Below are 16,261 nucleotides of genomic sequence, written 5' to 3' on the forward strand. Positions count from 1 at the left end.
AGGCTGTACTGGTAAAAGCTCACCATGTAGGAGAGGGCGGTTGATTCAGGTTGGTCGGAATCTTCCTGGGTGTATTATTGTTGGGAAAAATAGATTGGTGATACAGGGTCATCTTGCCATTCTGACCCTGTAATTATAACACCGTAGGAGGGTTGGTAAAGGCCCACAACCCCTCCCAGATGGCTGACAGTGCATCTCACTGCACAAACTGCTGTGTCTGGAATTGGGTGGATGAAGGTGGGTAGCTGTTGATTCCACCTCGTCATCAATCTGGATGCCCTTGAAGTGTGTGAATCTGAGTGACGACCAAGGGATGGAGGGGACATTCTTGTGTTAAGGACATGACCCCTTCTGGATTGATTCTCGGCGAAGCCACTGATGCAGCCAGAAAGTGTCTGAATCTCATGTTGATATGGAGATTGTTACACCCACGTAGAAAAATGCCAAATCAGAACACTGGACAAGTGGTTTGGTACCTCCCTGTTTGAGGATAAAGGTCACCAGCACAGTGTTGTCGAATTGAAAGTGTACAATTTTGCCCCAGGATCAATCTTTACAGAAATGAAAGGTACTGATGAAAGCCTCCCTTTCTAGGATACTGATATTTAGAGGCCATTCCCCAGGTGTCACTAATGGTAATGAAGGTCAGCAACAGGTGGGTACTCTCACCATGTACATTGGCAGTGGTACTTTATGTTATTTCTGCCTGGGGTTCTTCAGCAGGATTCCAATGGTCAGCCAGCATGGATTGCGCCACCGACGTGGGAATGATCAAATTTCAGGTGTGATCATGACTGCTCAATTAAGAGGACATAAAACAGGGAGCTAATGTGCTGGCAAGGCCCACATAACAAGATGGCCGAGCAGGATCAAATCCGCTGCTGTATATTAGGTGAGGAGTTGAAAGAACTCTCCCAATGAAACCCAAGTCTTGATGGAAACAGACTCAATGAGTTCAACGATTCTGGGAGTGTGAACACAAGGGATGCGCCAGATTCCGGTTGGTTAAGAAGTCCATGCCCAAATGGATGAAATTCTGGGATGTACGAAGGTCTGAATTTCCCAGACGTGAAAAGGTCTGGATGATCTAGCAGAGAAGGGAAATCGTTCTGCCTTGGAGTAGGATAGAACTTACCATGTGTTTCTTTCAAGATGCTGCCCTGGTATGCTGCTGTGAATGTAGATGACCTTTGGAATGGGGAGACATCAATACCCCTCTGACTGACCTGGACCAGACCCCTCCCCTTCTGAAAAACAGGGAGGTCCAGTAAGCTCAGATAAGTTTCATACAGCCACAATACTACTGCATGATAGGGGTTGATGTGGGTGCACATGTGACTATCGATGACTCATCACCCTTAATGTGTGCCGTGTTCTCATCTGGCTCAGCTTCAAGTTCAGCATAAGTCATGCCAGGTGGCCTTAACAACTCTGCTCAGTCTTATCTGTGCAAGACAGGAGCTCTCTCTTTAGTATAAACCATAAGTACTCTAAAATGTTCTGACATGTGGAGGCTTACCCCATCTGGGTGGCCTAAAAAAGGGGAATATTCCCCATATGTTTTGCTTAGAGTGAAGAGAGTGTGGCTTCAACTGTTGTACTGAATGACACGTCTTATCCAGTGCCTGATGGTTCCCTCCTTTATCCTCTCCATCCCCTGACATAATGGTATGTGTTGGTGAGGCTGATTTGGGGTGGAGACTAAGGATGTCTGAGGTATCCTGCCGTGACCTCGGATGTCTCTCTTTCCCCTTTGACACTTTCTGAAGTACAGCAGTGCATGTGTTTTCCAACCAAACACTGCATATTTAGCTCCTTTCCTTCAATGACAGAGAGGTCGATCTTTGTGCATGTGCATGTCATGTGTGTAGCAAACATTCCTCCTGAAACGACACAAGATTAGAGAAAACATATTATAGATGCTGTATATCAGAAACAATATATACATAACATAGCAAAGCTGGAGTCATAGCTGACTTCCATGCTTTGAAACTGCATGAAGATCGATTCAATAAATATTCTGCAGAAACGACACAAAATACAACAAACTAAATCAGAAGCTAGTGAAGGGTTGAAATTGTTAGGATGCTAAAACACTGCCAAACAGACCCATAATCATGTCATATCATAAATGTATGTCCTATATTAAGCTTTATTAAGCTTGAGCATGGTAGGCTACCATGCTCTGATACAATAAACACACCAAAGTAGAAAATAGTTATATGCTGAAATTACTAGGTCGTTGAAACAAAACACCGTTGTGACCACATGTTATAGACTTTGCGTAACAGAAACCAAGAATACATAACATAAACAAAACAGAAGTCATGGTGGACTTCCAAGCTCAAGTGGCCTGTGGAAGGCTTAATTGACATATGCTAAAACAACACAAGACACATAAACTAAAGCATAAACTAGTAATGTGTGAAATTATTAGGTCGCTAAAAACACTGATGAAACTAACAGATTGGTGAAGTGTCATATAAAAAGTCTATGGCCCTTTTTAAAACTTATGCTGCCTGCTTGGTTAATAATAATTTTATCAAAACAGCATGAAATACGAGTAAATTAAGTATAATTATCAAGCAGCAATTCAGAATTTGCTATTAGAAGCTCAGTAGCAGGTGGAGTAAGTGAATAAAGTCAAATGTATGCTAACAAATAATGATCTTGCATAAGGTCAACAATAGTGTGGTGGGATGGTGGTCCTACAAGAAAAGTCCCAACAAGTGACAATTCTCTCAAAATATTGGCAGAAATTGTAAAATAAAGCATACAATCTGCAGTAGAGCAGTAAATCTGCATTATAAATGCAAAATGAACATTGGATGGGTCCATATGAACACAAAAAAGGGCTGGCTTGTTAGCAACTATTGCAATGCGAGTGTCTCTGGACACAGCGAATCTAAATACTGATGACACCTGGTGTTATCAAAGGGTAGTAATGGGCAAGAGTTACTGAACTTTGTCTATCTAAAAATAGACAATAAGACAATTTTCATCTTTTAGTAGGGCTGGATTCGCGAGGAAGCAGGCTAGTATTTCTAACGTAATGTGACTGGGGAACGTATTCGAAGGAGAAATCCATGAACTTGAACACAATTACTTTTCTCCATTATCTACAGGTAACAGGCTTACTATTCTCAATTGTATAAAGTTACCATGCCTATTATTCTTCACCATATTACCATATTATCTACAGCTACTAGGTCCATTAAACCCCCAGTTATTATCTACTACAATCAGACTCGCTATTCTCCACTGTATTATCTACAGCTGCCAAGAAAATTATTCTCCAAAGTATACAGCTACCAGGCCAATTATTATGCACTGTATTATCTACAAATAGCAGGCCAATCATTCTCCACTGTATTATTTACATCTACCAGGCCAATTATCCTCCACTGTACTATCTACAGCTACCATGCCTATTATTCTCCACTGTATTATCTACAGCTACCATGCCAATTACCCTCCACTGTATTTTTTTTTTACAGTTACCACGCAAATTATTCTCCACTGTATTATCTTCAGCTATGATGCCCATTATTCTCCACTGTATTATTTACAGCTACCATGCCAATTATTCTCCAATGTATTATCTACAGTTACCATGCCTATTATTCTCCACTATGTTATCTACAGCTAGCAGGCAAATCATTTTCCATTGTATTATTTACAGCTACCATGCCAATTATCCTCCACTGTATTATTTACACCTACCATGCCATACATTCTCCACTGTAGTATCTACAGCTACCATGCCAATTATCCTACAATGTATTATCTACAGCTACTATGCCTATTATTCTCTACTGCATTATCTGCAGCTGCCATGCCAATTATTCTCCACTGTATTATCTACAGCTACCATGCCAATTATCCTCCACTGTATCATCTACAGCTATGATGCCTATTATTCTCCACTGTATTATATACAGCTACCATGCCAGTTATCCTCCACTGTATTATCTACAGCTACCATGCCAATTATTCTCCATGTTATTATCTACAACTATGATGCCAATTATCCTCCACTGTATTATCTACAGCTATGATGCCTATTATTCTCCACTGTATTATCTACAGCTACCAAGCCAATTATTCTCCGCTACCAGGCCAATTATTATCCACTGTATTATCTACAGCTACCAGGCCAATCATTCTCCACTGTATTATTGACAGCTAGCAGGCCAATTATTCTCCACTGTATTATCTACAGCTACCATACCAATTATCCTCCACTGTATTATCTACAGCTACTATGTCTATTATTCTCCACTGTATTATCTACAGCTACCATGCCAATTATTCTCCACTGTATTATCTACAGCTACCAAGCCAATTATTCTCCGCTACCAGGCTAATTATTATCCACTGTATTATCTACAGCTACCAGGCCAATCATTCTCCACTGTATTATCTACAGCCAGCAGGCCAATTATTCTCCACTGTATTATCTACAGCTACCATGCTAATTATTCTCCATGTTATTATCTACAGCTAACATGCCAATTATCCTCCACTGTATTATCTACAGCTACCATACCTATTATTCTCCACTGTATTATCTACATGGTTCCCACACTTTTCTAAAGAAAACTTTATTTCCAAGTCATTTCCAGGGTTTTTCCAGGATGAAATTACTTTCTTAAGTTTCACATATGACCATTACTGAATGGAATTAAAGAACATTTTAGATTACAAAACAGACATTTTCTAAATCTAAAGATGTTTCTCTTTCATGACATTCCAAAAACATCAAAGTCTGAAGAGATGATCATGTACAAAACCACAAAATGTATCAGACAAAACAAATTTGATTATATTCCTATAAACTGGTATGTAGTGTCATTTCAATGTAAAGACTAAAAAGTCTAACTTTAGTTTGCTGCATTATGTTGCTAAGTAGGAACAACAAAATGAACACAACTTATGTTTTGTTTCCTTTCAAACCTTTAATTTTAAAGAGTTCTACTGCAATATATATATATATATATATATATATATATATATATATATATATATATATATATATATATATATATATATATATATATATATATATATATATATATATGATGCATCTCACAGAAAGTAAAATTTCCTATTACAGTACATAATAAAAACTATAAACGCAAATAATTAAATAATCAGAATCAATCTTGTAACGAAAAGTGTTTAACACTAAATTTACCTGAGCTAGTAGAAGCCCCAAAAAGATTTTTCAAAGAACCTAATCTTCTTAAGACAATCTGGTTAAAAATCCATAATTTAAAAAACATTTTCAAATGGGCTGATTTTAATTTTGACAAAACACTTTAAAAACTATATACATATACTGCTGTATAAACAAGGACCGAATTTTTTGTAAAATTAACTTGCTGTCTTGTACTTTGTTAAACCAGTCCCCAAACCTGTACTGATACAGGGGCTCATATCCCTTTTTTAATATGTAATACAAGGGACAACACTTTCTCATTTCAGCTCCGAGATACAAATTTGGCTGAAAACGAATAGCAATTTGACTGAAAACGAATAGCAATCCGTTTTCTGATTTGAGTTTCCTCCGAATATTCCCACCCCATTTGTCATATTTGTACATTTATGTTGGGGTGTGGGGTCACTGCAACTGCATATCGAAAATTTGGAATTCGCCGCCACCGTGCAGTAGTGACATCTGGTAGTCGCTTATTAGCGGGCCTATAAAAATTTAAACTTATTATATATCAACTCATACCTGCATGAAATTGATAAAAAGTGATTTATTTTCTCAGAAATGGCAAATATTATAATCGATATGTCGTTAAGCCCCTGACAGACAAGAGAAAACTACGGAGTAGATGAAACCTGACCCAGTACTCGCCATTTTCATTACTAGTCTCATGACTTCACAAATTTCAAATGACAACATCGGAATTCCAATAGTCACGTGATATCAACAACAAACTCCTTTATAATTTTGTTGTACAGAAATTCAATTATATTAAATGAAAGTCAGATACCTTGTAAAAACCAGCAATCTGTCCAGTCTGATTTATCGAGCACAGAGCATATGTCAACGTGGTAGTCACATGATACAACAAAACTCCAGAAGTTGTTCTCAGAATATATAACTATGGAGAATTTTGTTTTCTTTTGTTTTTGTATTTTTACTACGAGTATACGACTTTCATTTAATATGTTTTTTTTCTTTCTACAACATTTGAAAATGTGGGTTGTTAGATTTGTGTACTCATCATGCAACTAGCAATGGAAATTGAGAGTACCAGGTCACATTTCATCAGTGATGTAGTTTTATCTTCTCTTTCAGCAGATCAAAGACATAATGATTTTAATACTCACAATTTCTTAGAAAATAAGTGATTTTCATATCGATTTCATGCATGCATCACTCAATCTTACAACGTTTAAAGTTTGCAACTCCATCCGGTGACCAGCTAAGCTTTGCCACCACCATGTTGGCCTCTTGTGATGCTAGACTGGTTTTCATACTTTAAATGTAAGGAAAGATAAGGATATCGAGCTGACTTTGAAAATAAAAGTTTTCTAGATGAATCTAATCCACTGGGCGTCTGGATTGACTCAGCATATATGTTTATTGCAAGCTAAATGATTCATACTGCACCCTCCGAATATTCTGGTTAGAACTCGATAAATTTAACTCATGGTCAGTTTTTTTTACGACTCAATTACTTGATTGCTTCAGGCGTCAAGTGGTGGTGGACAGTTCCCGGGTTTTTCCAGACTTTCATCAATATTTGAGAAATTCAAGGACTTGTCACAATCGGGAAATAAATTATAATTTCTCCCGATTTTCTCCTGATAGCGTGGGAACCCTGTATCTACAGCTATCAAGCCAATTATTCTCCACTGTATTATCTACAGCTAGCAGGCCAATCATTCTCCACTGTATTATCAACAGCTAGCAGGCCAATTATTCTCCACTGTATTATCTACAGCTATGATGCCAATTATCCTCCACTGTATCATCTACAGCTATGATGCCTATTATTCTCCACTGTATTATCTACAGCTACCATGCCAATTATCCTCCACTGTATTGTCAGCAGCTACCATGCCAATTATCCTCCACTATTATCTACAGCTACTATGCCTATTATTCTCCACTGTATTATCTACAGCTATGATGCATACTATTCTCCACTGTATTATGTAGTTATGATGTCTATTATTCTCCACTGTATTATCTACAGCTATGATGCCAATTATTCTCCACTGTATTATCTTCAGCTATGATGCTTATTATTCTCCACTGTATTATCTACAGCTACCATGCAAATTATCCTCCACTGTATTATCTACAGCTACCATGCCAATTATCCTCCACTTATTATCTACAGCTACTGGGGCCCTGTGTGGCCAAGTGGTCTAAAGCGCTCTCCGTTACGGATCACTGCCACCTCACCTCTGTCTGCATAGGTTCGAGTCTCGGATTCGGCCAATGCAGATACAGTGGAACCCCGCTATAACGCGCCCCGCCATAACGCGAATTCGAATATAACGCGGTCGTAGCATGGCTCCTGAAATTTCGTATATTCATTCACACATGGAGAAAAAAAATTTGGAGAAAAGTAAAAAAAACAAAACAAGAAATTAACTTCATTTTGGGCATGAGATTAGTTGTGACTTTTAAAATAATATGATCGTGGCATGGTTCCTGAAATTTGAAATTCATTTACGTGTATTTTTATCGGACCGTGAAAATATTTGTTTAACGTACGAGAAATAGTGTGTAAAACGTTTATTATAATTTGGTGGAAGAATTCGCGTATGACTTTTAATAATAAACGATCGGAACTTAATTTATCCAGGTTCTTTAAGTGATTTTGGAGAAGTGATCGTGTATGAATTCTAAAATAATACGATATATATAACGTACGAGAAATAGTGTGTACAACGCTTGGCTTCTGAAATTTATCAATTTGAACAGGTTGTGGTGAAGCTCCGTATTCTACTCTAGAAGAGAAAACTGGTTTCATTAGGTTTTTGAATTGTTAAGCCGAAGTAAACATTATCGGAAGAGTTACCTTTTACGGATCCATGAGTAAAGCCAGTAAATCGTCTTTGTGAGAGACCAAGACTGACAGTCACAAACGAGAAGGTTTCAAGAAGAGGAAGGACAGAGTGACTCTCTTATTTTGTGTTAACAAGTCTGGCAGCCACAAAGTCAGACCTCTGATGATTGGAAAATCGAAAGCTCCCAGATGTTTTCATCATGTAAATATGAAGGCACTTCCATTTCAGTACACTAACAGCAAGAATGCTTGGATGAATAGCTCCATATTTGACGACTGGTTTCACAAAACATTCGTTCCAGATGTTCGGGCTCATTTACGAAAACTCAAGCTGGAGGAAAAAGCTCTCCTCCTGCTGGATAATTGCCCTGCCCACCCCCCAGCGGAAAATCTTGTCAGCAGTGATGGCAAGATCAAAGTTTCGTACCTCCTGAAAAACACTACGTCAGAAATCCAGCCACTTGACCAAGGCATAATTTCCGTATTTAAACAAACTTATCGCCGTCAAATGATAAAGGGAATGGTAGCAGATAATAACGCATCCTTCGACACATCATTGGCATTACTCAACTTAAAAGAAGTATGTCACCTTGGAGGTAAAGCCTGGGATGCTATCACTGCACGCTGCATTGAACGATGCTGGATAAAGGGTCTTGGGCCAGCTTTTACGCCCTCGACACAAAATGATAGTGACGATGAGCTTGAATTTACAGGATTCACTGAAGACGACGTACGTTTAGCAGAAGAAGCACTCAAAAAATACGAGCACAGTCATCATGATATCCTTAACTGGTATTCAGTAGATGACATCTGCCCTATATACGAACACAGATCAGATGACGAAATTGTTACAAATGTCAGCAGGAAGAATGAAGCTGCACAATCAGAACCTGAAACCAGTGACGATAATGATAACGATGACGATGGCACCCCAACTCCCCCACCAAAAGTGTCTGAAGCAGTAGTACATTTAGAAGCAAGTTTAAGGTGGCTGGAAACACAAGATGTTGACAGCGTCAAAGTCCTTCAATTAAGAAACATTCTTGACTTTGCTAGAACCCAACAGTTCGCGGCAAAGAAGCAAACGTCATTGGATATATTTTTCAAGAAATGATGAAATTTAAATTTGGAACCACACTGACTTTGCACTTTGCGCAACGATTAATTTAGCAGTTTTCACATGTTTCTTTTGATGTTCACAAAATCTGAAATAAAAGTTATTTGCACGCTGAAATCATGCGCTGATTGTTAATTATTCTTGCAGTTGTCGCATATGATAAAATTTTAGCGGTATGAAATTTGTACAGACACCGTATGTAGACCCGGGAATAGCTGCATGCAATGATTGTACGATATAAGACGGCAAGTAACTGGTTTCAATATTTTGTTCATCCTATATTTTACACGACGAATTCAGACTATTACAAAATTATTGAATATTTTAAATCTGTACGATTTTCAATGAAATTACATCCATTATGGATGAACTGCATGCCACGACGGCATGGTAGCATACGGTGTTGATACACTTTTCATGATATAGCGATAGTCTGGTATTATCGGTCAATCTGTATTATCGTTCAAACAAATAAAAATTAGTAAATGTTTTTAATGCACAGTAATAACCTATAAATATATTAGCCATCGATTATTTTGAATATATCTTAATTAATGCATTCCAGTTAATATTCATCTGATGATAAGCCGACTTTTGATCATTATACATGTATACACGTATATGTTCTCGGAAAAAAAGTTAAATATTGTAAAACCCCGCATTAACGCGACCCTGCTTTTAACGCGATCCGATTTTACGGACCCCGATCATCGCGTTATAGCGGGGTTCCACTGTATGTGAGAAAGCTTGCCAGTAACTTCTCGAGGGTCAGTGGTTCTTTCCGGGGTTTTCCTGGGTTCTTCCTCCACCATTAATACTGGCTGCCATGTATAGTCTATTGTGTGCTGAAAAATGGCATTAAACCCTACAAGAATAACAACAACAACAAATCTACAGATACCATGCCTATTATCCTCCACGTTATTATCTACAGCTACCATGCCAATTATTCTCCACTGTATTATATACAGCTACAGTGCCAATTATCCTCCACTGTATTATCTACAGCTGTGATGCCTATTATTCTCCACTGTATTATCTCCAGTTATGATGCCTATTATTCTCTACTGTATTATCTACAGCTACCATGCCAATTATTCTCCAATGTATTATCTTCAGCTACCATGCCAATTATTCTCCACTGTATTCTCTACAGCTACGATACCTATTATTCTCCACTGTATTACCAGGCCTATTATTCTCCATTATATTATCTACAGCTCCTATGCCCACTATTCTCCACTACATTATCTACACCTACCTGTTCTCCACTATATTATTGACAGCTACCATTCCTTGTATTATCCTTTGCCTTATCTACTACTTCTAAGTCTAATACCATAATTTTGGATCATCATGGAACTGCTTCATTTACTGAATGTCTTTTGCCTCTTCCTATGACAGGATTCAGTTTGTAGATATTTCTGTGTGGATATATCTTAACTAAGACATCCTAGAATTATAATGTTGTATCTACTACATTAATCAAAAGTTCTGTCAACAGACAAGCTTTACAAATATAACTTAAGTATGTTCTTATCTGCATTATTAGCAAATTGACCTGATGTGTAATGTTGAGTACTGTACACCACAACCAATTCTCTTCATCGCATTTTCTTACTATTGCCACATTCAGTGTTGCATGAAGTGTATTTGAAAAGAACTGAATATTTTGTTAAAACGTTTTGTTTCTCTGAACCTGTCAATCAATCTGATGTTACTCAATACAATACAAGACTGCCTTGATCTCCCTAACTGATAAATGGCTTCAAGCACTTGACCAAGGTAGAATAATAGGAACTGTATTTGTAGATTTCAGGAAAGCTTTTGACATGGTGGATCATGAAATCCTTTTGAAGAAACTGAAAACCTACCAGTGTGATGAAAGAACAATTAGATGGTTTACTTCGTACTTAAATGAGAGAACACAACATGTTTACATAAATAATGTTCTGTCTGAACCTGAAACAATTAGATATGGAGTACCACAAGGCCCAATTCTAGGTCCACTACTATTCATTTTATTTATTAATGACCTACCACTTTTACTAAGAGACTCAATATCATCTACAGATCTCTATGCAGATGACACAACATTGTCAAACATCCAAAACACAAAGTATGAGCTCGAAATTTCTTTACAGAATGCACTAAACAAACTGGAAAACTGGTGCACATGTAATGGCATGGTGGTAAATACTGGTAAAACTAAAATATTACTGATCTCAACATGGCAAAGAAGGACAAATCTTGATAGTGATGAACTATGTCTGACATGGAAGGATACAAATCTGCAAATAGTCTGTCATGATAGGCTACTTGGTGTTCTGGTAGATAATAACCTATCATGGACTCAACATATCAAACATACCAGTAAAAAAGTCAATTCAAGTTTATGCCTTCTCAGTAGGATAAGACATTTTCTCCCTGAAAGGCACAGGAAACTATTTTATAACAGTTACATACAACCCTATTTGGACTACTGTAGTACAGTATGGGGTAATTCAAATGATAAAAACATAGCAAAGCTGGCACATCTTCAAAAAAGAGCATTTGGGCTAATATCAATCCAGAAAGAAAGCAAGGAAAGTTTAGCTGGTAGGTTAGAAATATTACCTATTAAAGACCGAATCTGTTTGAGAAAAGCCAAATTAATGTACAGGATATCTCAGAATAGTGCTCCTGAATATTTACAATCACTATTCCAGTATAGGCTACCTGGTAATACTCCCCACCTGCGATCCATGTCTACCAAACAGTATAAAATTCCCAAACCAAATAAGGAGTTATTTAAAAAAAGTTTCCAATACTCTGGAACTCTGCTCTGGAATAGTATTCCAGTTGAGATTAGAAATGCCCACTCTATTTCCTTCTTCCAATCCCAATATATCCAGTGGCTTCAGAGATGCAGCTTAAATAAATGAATTCCTTTGTATGAGGGCCTCAAGGTAGATTAGTTTTTAGCTAATTGTGTTACCCTCTTCAAATAAGGTCATTATTTATTTATTATTATTTATTATAATACACAAAATAACATTCTACAAAATGATATGCAGACAGAAACACAGCATACTGGACACCTGCTGATATATTATGTGTCTGACATACAGGTAAATGATGTGAACAAAAAGTCAGAGAAAGGAGAACAATTCAGCTACTGAGTAAAAAACACTATAAAATCTGAGCACTCTTAGGTATTCTATGATTGATATCAAGGACAACTTGGATCAAATTTACTGAGCACTCTTAGGTATTCTATGATTGATATCAAGGACAACTTGGATCAAATTCACTGAGAACTCTTAGCGTGCTCTATGACTGGTATAAAGGATGACTTGGATATTGTTACTGGGAACTCTTAGGGTACTCTGATATCAAAACTGACTTGGATAAAGTTTACTGAGCACTCTTAACGCACTCTGATTGATATCAAGGCAAACTTGAATAAAGTTTATTAAACACTCATATGGCACTCCCTGGCTGACATCAAGGCTCACTTCGATCAAGTTTACTTAGCACTCTTATGGCACTCTCTTACTGATATCAAGGAAAACTTGGATAAAGTTTGCTAATGTAATTCTTTGTCACATTTAAAAATTTTGAGGTAGTTTCATTGCTTTAAAGATGATTGCCAAGCCATAGAAAATGATCCACATTCAGGAAGACTGTTGTTTATGACTGGTGAGCAGGAAGTGGATGTTGTTAAGGTGGCAAATGATGAAGATGCTTGATACACAGTGGAAGATATTTCAATTAATTTGTCAGTTGATTTCAGTATATGGAAGAATCATTTGAAGCTCCAAAAGGTTTGTCCAAGATGTGTCCTGAATGTGTTAATGGCTGATCAAAAACATACTTGGGTTGAACAGCTACAGTCCAATTATGATAAGAATGAAAATGACCATAGAATGTAATGAGATTATCATATATGATGACATGGATTTAATTTTCTGAACTGTACTCCAGTTTGACTCTGAGAAATCGAGCAGAGACCACAATCATCGATGTAGTAAAGCTGTTTTATATTCATTATTTTTTTAATGTAAAAAAGATCTGGTCAGCAAGATATCTTTGCTGAATTTTGCTCATGTCACTGGACACTGCTTTGCCTCCAATGTATTGCAAAAACTTGAAGAACAATACCAAAGCCACCTGTAGGCACACATGTACCTGCAGTATCCATGTACTCCATGACAACATGCTAGTGCATAAATCTGCCACCATGATATGCTTCCTGCAGGAGAACAGCATCCAAACTTTCCCACATCCACCTTACAGCTCTGATTAGTTCCAGGTAATGTTTGGCTGAAATCTGTAACCAAAGATTCACTGAATGGCTGATGATTTGAAAGCTTGGAAGTGCAGTTTTCCGGTGTATAAACACGATACCAACAAGAGAACACAAAATGGTATTTAATAATTGGATAATCAGATGAAGAAAGTGTGGATAGGTCAATGGAGAGTACTTTGAGGGAATGCACTGACATGCTGTTCTACTAATCAAGAACTTTGGTGGACAGCGCACTAATATTCAGGGCTTCCTAAAGACTCCTCATACATCGATTAAGAAGTTACTTTAAAATTACACTAAACAGTCCTCTTAAAGAGAGAGATGGGAATAAATAATTCAGCTGAAATCAACAGTTACTAAGTCACTGGAACGTTTGCTAATTTTGTAAACGTTTACAGCAGCTAAATAAACAAAGCTATTTATACACGTACATGTTAACAAGCAGCAATCCAAACAAAGCCATTTACACATTTAAATGTTTACAGGCAGCAAACTAAACAATGCCACTTATACATGTTTACAGGCAGCAAACTAAACAATGCCACTTATACATGTTTACAGGCAGCAAACTAAACAATGCCACTTATACATGTTTACAGGCAGCAAACTAAACAATGCCACTTATACATATAATGTTTACAGGCAGAAAAACCAAACAAAACCATTTATGCACATAAATGTTTACAGGCAGCAAACTAAACAAAGCTATTTATATGTGCAAATATATACAGGCAGCAAACAAAACAAAGCCATTTATACATGTACATGTTGCAGCCTTACTGCATGTACAGCTTCACTATTTCCTTTTGTCTAGCCGCTAGTTTTGTGCAGGTCCATCACTCCAAAAAAGAAAAAAAAAATGCAAAAATTTTGATGAACCATTGTGATGATACAAGCCATGCAAGGCTTTTCATGATCATTATCGAAGATGTATATTTAGTAAACATAATCATTTGATTCAATGAAAAAATATGGAAGATAAAGTAAAACACTGTCATGTTAATATCAAAAGCAGGGTTGGAACCATTTGCTTAGTTTTAACTTGTTATTAGTGGAAATGACAAAAGTTTCATTTGGGCAATAAAGAAATTAGTAAACACAAGCAACAAGATTGTTTTAGTTTATGGATTTCCCTAATAAACTTTCAAGATCATCCAAAATAACCACTCAATAGGGACTGATACTAAACTGAAGTGATGACATGTTGTCCATCATTTCATGCAGAAATGCCAATTCCTACTAATGTCATATAGGAATGTGAGTGTTCAAACATCGGAATCTGAACATAAAATAGAAGCACTTCAAATCTGTATCCAACAATTCTGAAGCATTTAATCTTACTATTCAAATAACATTATTTATCTGAAACAGACTTCTTACAGTCTTCTTTCACTAATGCATCACCTGCTTGGTCACAATACATATGATCATACTTGAGCGGTGATACAAAACATAACACAAAATGTATCATATAGTTTGCAGGCAATACAATACATATGATACTTTGATCATGACATAATAAAGGGATGATTTTGTTACTGCTGTACACCTTTGCAGTTATCTGATCTCTAAAACATATATTTTCAAATGGGAGCCATAAACATACCCAAGAAGTTCAAGATTTTGTCTACCATTAAGCATAACATTACAAGATCTGAGATTTTTTGTCGCGGCATTAAATCTACAAACTATCTTATATGCCTGAATTTGAAACAGGAGCCCCTCGAAGAGATGAACACTCTACTGACTCAAAAAAGCATTTCCAAGATGTCAAGACAAGAACAAGTCTTCCTTTCAACAGCTAGTGTTGAAACCATCCTTGATATTCTTCAGTTATCACATGATTTTCAAATCAGCTGCTGTGGTGGACATATTGGAATTCACCTCTGCACCATTTTCATTTAGAACCAACAAGGCATCATAAAAATTGTTCTGGTGGAAATTCCATGTTGATACGACATTGTTTTTTGAAGGAGCAATGATAAGATTTTCGTGATGGATACCATATTTGATAATAGACTGGCACCATTTCTATTTAGTACAACTAGACATTATAAGAAGTCTTTTGGTCAAAACACAATATCAACATGACAAGCCGTCTATGAGAAGCGATGACAAGATTTTCAAGATGACCATTGTGGCAGTCATATTGTAAGTCAGATCAGCACTAGTTTCATTTATAACAAACTAGACATCACAAAGAGTCCTTCAGTGAAAATGTTGTACTGATATCACCATTAAATCAGGAAAAACAGTGATGACAACATTTTCAAGATGGATACTTGATTGCTTCATTGATTGTGGATTTTACAGTGAACCAGTACTGTAGGGCTATACAATGCCACAAAAAAGTTGATATGATAAAAATGTATGCATCAAATTTTTTAATTACCAATGAATGATACAAGCAAAGCAACACAAAGAGGAGATAATAAAAATATATGAAGGTTCACAGCAACGGAGGCTCTTCCCAAGGCTCTGCCAGTATTTTGAGAGTACATGCTGAAGAAGGAGTCATTTTTAAGAGAGGTGATGTCAGTATCTTTTAAAACAGTTTCCTACAGACACAGCACTGAATATCACTGCAGTTGGTTTTAAGTCCTCAACAATTCCAATGTATGATGATGTTCTTCATTATGAATTAAAACAGTGGTGAAAGCAGTTAGGTTAGACCTATCACAAGGGAGTGCTTTTATGAGCTTAATTATCTGGAGGAAGAAATTTACAATTTTTAAAAACTTTAAATCTGTGACTAAAAATCTTAATGTTGATGCTGTAGTTTCCAGCAAAAAAAGAAATAGGTATGCTTCAGTA

At 36.8% G+C, this 16,261-nt stretch overlaps 1 protein-coding gene across 7 annotated transcripts in view; it reads right to left on the minus strand.

The window, feature by feature from the left end:
* LOC149807105 (uncharacterized) overlaps window positions 1–16,261 on the minus strand; it is a 118,686-nt gene that overhangs the window by 38,624 nt on the left and 63,801 nt on the right. The gene's annotated exons all lie outside the window — the stretch shown is intronic.

The sequence above is a fragment of the Sinohyriopsis cumingii genome, chromosome 1 (assembly GCF_028554795.1).
Source record: "Sinohyriopsis cumingii isolate HCF-2022 chromosome 1, ASM2855479v2, whole genome shotgun sequence".
NCBI lineage: Eukaryota > Metazoa > Mollusca > Bivalvia > Unionida > Unionidae > Sinohyriopsis > Sinohyriopsis cumingii.